The sequence below is a fragment of the Mus pahari genome, chromosome 19 (assembly GCF_900095145.1).
Source record: "Mus pahari chromosome 19, PAHARI_EIJ_v1.1, whole genome shotgun sequence".
Lineage (NCBI taxonomy): Eukaryota > Metazoa > Chordata > Mammalia > Rodentia > Muridae > Mus > Mus pahari.
In genome coordinates this window covers 80,761,602-80,766,922 of record NC_034608.1, presented here as the reverse complement: position 1 = coordinate 80,766,922, position 5,321 = coordinate 80,761,602, and the positions used below count along the sequence as shown (strand labels likewise).

Below are 5,321 nucleotides of genomic sequence, written 5' to 3'. Positions count from 1 at the left end.
CCCCAGAGCTCGTGTCTCTAGCTGCATATATAGCAAAAAATGACCTAGTCAGCCATCATTGGGAAGAGATGCCCCGTGGTCTTGCAAACTTTATATGCCCCATACAGGGGAACGCCAGGGCCAAGGAGTGGGAGTGGGTGGGCAGGGGAGCAGGGTGGGGCAGTGTACAGGGGACATTCGGGATAGCATTTGAAATGTAAATGAAGAAAATATCTAATAAAATAAGTTTAAAAAAGGATATATCTAAAGTGAGAACAAACAGTAGCTGATGTTCTTATATTTGTGTCACTAGATACTATTTGTAAATTAAGCTAGTCATGTTTTCTTTTGGGTGGAGATATTATATATTCATGTACACTTAGTGTGTTTTTGACTAGGGTCGATACTGAGTAAGACAATATCTGAAGATATCTGAAGTGCACATGTCCCACCCCCAAAGACCACACAAGTATAAACAGAGATGCCTAAAGATATAAAAATTCTCCTTATATGTGATGCTCCTATAAACTTCTCTTGTCTGAATACTGGGCATAGTTGCAGAGTCAATACAGGAGGAGCCTGGGGGACCTTTTCTTGATGTCTTTGCCTTATTTGTCCTAGGGGTTTTTGTTACTATTAAAAAATATCACGTTTATACTAGGAGAAATTATGATCTGAATGTCTCTAATTGTGCCATGCATTCCTGTATGCTAGTTTATTGGAGAAAGCTATCCACAGGCATCCACTGAGTCTATTTTCATGTTCACTTCTTTACTGGAAGACTATGCAGATAGTTTTCAGTAGTATTTCTCATATTACATGCTCATTTTAAATGGCTCATCTGCCTTGCTCATTCCCATTTTTCCTCCTCTATTTGTCTTTTCCTTTATTGCTTCCTGAAGTCATCCTGCTACTGATAGTTTCATGATTATATACATATATTCATGAATATATGGACATATATCTTTGATATATATTGTATACACACACACATATCATATATACACATACTATATGCTAGTACCAACTATGGTCTCATTTTTTTTCTCACCACATTATAAAATGCAAATGCAAATGTACACATATACACTAATTTATATATGAATATATATATATATATATATATATATATATATATATATATATATATATATGACTTTAACTAATTTGTACAAGATAGAATAGCCAGCACAATAGATGACTCCATGCTTTATTCAGTTGAATAATGACTTCTACCAGTATTCCTCAGTGAGGCACTACAGTAATGCCCACTTCCTCTTGATATCAACATAGCACATTGATCCATCAGTCCTGAGTAACATCCTATGGAATCATATATTTAAAGAGAGAATTCAATGTTAAAGAAAAAGGCATTATGTTACAGGAACTTAATTTTGTGTTCCCCTGAATTTCTCTGTGAAATTCCTTACTGTGATAGCATTATAGCAGCAATTAGTTCAGGGAAGTGTATTCCTAATGAATAGGATTATTGTTGAGATCGGTGGAACATGGCATAGTTTGTTCCCCTCTCTGCCCTGTAGCAAGCGAAGAAACACCTAAAGGTAACCATCTGCCGGTGAGGATGAGGGCCTCCTCAGAAGTCAGATCTGTTGGTTCCTTAGTCCTGGGCATCCAGCCTAGGAAACAGTGAGAAATCATTGTCTGTTGCTTAATCCACCCACTCCACTGGATTCTGTTAAAGACTCTGGATCAAAGACAAAGAATACAGGCTATTTACACAAAGTGTTTATGACTTCTGTTCTAAGTTCCTATAAATATCTCTAAATGCGCTCATTGAAAAGAAGAGAAATACCTCATTACACATAAATACAGCTGGCTTTGTCTGTTAGATATGAATATACTCGGGTAGGCTACATAAACACAAGTGCACCATGTATTTGTTCCCTCCTATGGGGTCTTTAAGGCCTTCTAGAAAATACATCGCATGCAACATCAAGGGTTGAAGCATGTCCTCCATTCACGAAGGATTATATTATATATAGTTTAAGAATCCTTTTAGTTTTATGAAATAATTGTACTTATCTAGGAAAATCTGAAATAAATTGTGTACTATATATAAAAAAGTGAATCTGCATTGCAAAAGTAACAAGATTAAAATAAAGTACACTGATCTCTTAAAGGAAATTCCCTTCACCATCAGTGGGGTGAGATCAGGAAACCATCCCAACAGGAGTAACATGGGGTGAGGTTAAAAGTTTGTGAGAGGGGCTGGTGAGATGGCTCAGCGGTTAAGAGCACTGACTATTCTTCTGAAGGTCCTGAGTTCAAATCCCAGAAACCACATGGTGGCTCACAACCATCTGTAATGCGGTCTGACGCCCTCTTCTGGTGTGTCTGAAGACAACTACAGTGTACTTATATAACAATAAATAAGTCTTTTTTAAAAACTTTGTGAGAAACAATTAACATTTGTTTTTATACTTGCTTCTATTTATCTTGCTAAATATTACATTAGGGACTTTGAGGAGACATTCTGGTGCAGTGTCTGATACTTTCTCCTTTGGAATTTCTATTCTAAATTCAAACAAAATAGATTCAGCAACTTAAAAACTTAAAAACTACTCTATTTAAATTTAGCTGCCTAATACTGTAGTCTCACAGTCTGGACTGTGTAACTCCAAGAAGAAAATTTAACATCTCTGCTTGTTACATAATCTGAAAGAGGAATGATCTGATGGTACAAGTTTATCTCACGTTACTGAGGTAGGAAGTTCTTCTTGGGTCAAGTGTGTGTATAGGATAGACTATCTTAGTGAAAACAGTCTCAAAAACAATATAAAGGAGACAAAGGAAAAGATTGGGATAATTATCAATGATAAAGAGCTTGCCTGGCAGTAATGAGGCTTTACATTCAATCATGAAGGAGTACATTTTAGTACCAGAAGGGGAGGGAGAGCAAAACCCAAAACCCAAAACCCAAAACCCAAAACCCAAAAGAGAGCCACAAAAAAAAACCCAAAAAGTACCAACAAAACAAATAAACAAACAAAAACAAAAACAAAAAACCTCAAACTGCAGAAAAAAACAAAACACCAAACCCAATCAAACCCAGAGCAATATGAATGACTGCAAAGGATTCTTCACTGAACTGTGTGTTGTGCAATCCTAAGCGCCCACCCCCACCCACAATGGGCATGTACACGAATGTGCCTGCTCTTTCAAACACCCATGCACAAGGTATCCTTAAAGGGGCAAGAGAAAAGATAAGTCGGTAATAAGTGTAGCTTTTGAGAAAAGCATTATAAAGCTCTAGAACTGAAATGGGTATTCAATTTTGACTAGGAGAGGAAAAGGCACCAAGAGAGCAAGCGCCAAGCAGCAGCGATAAAGGAGGCAGATGCGGCACCAGTTGGGAAGCTCAGCTAATGTGAAGAACATTAGAAAGAACGATGCATTTAAAACACCAACAACTGATACAATTTTACATTCTAGATAATTCTAACTGTTTCTAAACCCTGGCCCTCTCGCTTGCTGTAATTTGGGGTCTCTCTCATTACATACAAAGCATTTACTATACCGTCCCAAATTCTGCCCAATTGGTTAATCTCCATTTACCACTGGTTTTTCAGAGACACTGCCTAAGTTTTCTGTTTTGTCTCTCAAGAACAAAATCCCAAGTATATCAGTTTCGTCATCTGTGAAAGCAGAGAATCAACGATCTAAGACACGGAGGTAACATTGACTAAGGGATTCATGATTTATGTAAGTGCTTGATGGCTTTTGGTACAGAGTGTGTATTATAAGATATTTTAAAATAACTGTTTAAACTGACGATTTAATTTAACAGAAGTGACAGTCAAGAGTGTTACTGAAATAGAGTGTCTACAAGGTAAGTATACTTCCTTTTTGTTTTGAGTTCCAAGTCAAATGAGCAATTTACTGTGAGGTAGGGATGGATAAGTGTGGCTCACCTCAATAAAAATGTAATGCAACAAAATGGTAACATGTATCATTTCTATTGCTTTATGAGTCTTCCTTCAAATAACACAGTTTCACTCTCCAAGCTGTTTGAAATCATAGATTCTATATGCTTATTTCCCTGGACAAACATCCCAAACCCTGAGGGATTACTTGGAAATCTTTCAGCAGGCACACTCATATTAAACAGTGAAGCCGAGAAATTAGCCTTAGGCTTTTCTGCTCTCGTTCGCCTTCAGTGTTCCTGATAAGGAAACAGATTCTTTGACTCACTGCAGTTGCTGCTAAGACTTCCTTCAGCATGATAAGGAGACTTCTCCTGAAAGCCTCTCTGGCAGCTGATTGACCTTATGTTGACAAGCTCTTGTAAACTAGAGCTGATGAAATACATGAATTATTCTAGGGGGACAGAGAATTAAAAGTAAGTGTTTGAAGGCGCTGGGATGTCTCTCTTCCATTTTCAATGTTGCTGTTTAATTTTCTTTGATAATGCCACTTCTGTTAATGTGCTCTGATGGTAGAGTATACTCTGATGGGAAAATTTAACCCTCCAAAGAGTGTTACAAACAAGGTCCTTGTTTCGTTTTCCCCCCTTTGCATAAATTCAGCCTTATAACGTATATACACAACCAGGAAAAACAGACTCAGCAGTTTCTATCTATATGTTTGTTCATATATTCATACATATATGTATATAAAGATAGTCATCAAAACAGAGGTTATTAATTTAAAAGTGAAGGAAGACATGAAGGGTTAGAAGGAGAGTACCTTGGAAATATAGGAGGAGGAGAGGGGGGAGGAGTGATATTATAATTAAAAATGTTACCTACTTATGTGTTGAAATAATTATCTTTCAATTTAGTTCTTCTCCTTTCTTTCTCATTGATTAATGTATGTTTTATTCCATCAGCCATTTTATTATTTTTTAAAATGTGAAATGACATTTTTGATAACAAATCTTTCCTTTAGAGAAAAAAATGAACACACCCATCTTTTTAGCATTCTTGCCTCAGACAGCAAGTCATAGGATATCATCACATAACAGTATCTTTGTAAGCCATTGAAAACAAATTACCTAACTTAAATAATAATAACATGTATTGAGATAATATTACATAGCTTATAGAGTCAAAGCAAAAATTAAATAGTTCATTCTCAAGTAGACCAGTGCAGGGGAACATCTACTGACACTGCCCAGCAGAATAAAACCAGCCTCGGGCATTTGATGCTTACTCTTGTCATTTATTCCAAAAGTTCAAATTCTAAGCCAAATGTCTCATCTTGCTGGATTAGCTTTAGTTAAGTACCTCTCAGCTAGAACACAGCAAAGCATTTGTCTCTCTTTTTTTCAATTTTTTATTAGATATTTTCTTCATTTACATTTCAAATGCTATCCCAAAAGT

General features: G+C 36.4%; 1 protein-coding gene across 3 annotated transcripts in view; it reads right to left on the bottom strand.

Annotated features, from left to right (window-relative positions):
* Positions 1–5,321, bottom strand: part of March1 (membrane associated ring-CH-type finger 1) — a 799,133-nt gene that overhangs the window by 424,491 nt on the left and 369,321 nt on the right. The gene's annotated exons all lie outside the window — the stretch shown is intronic.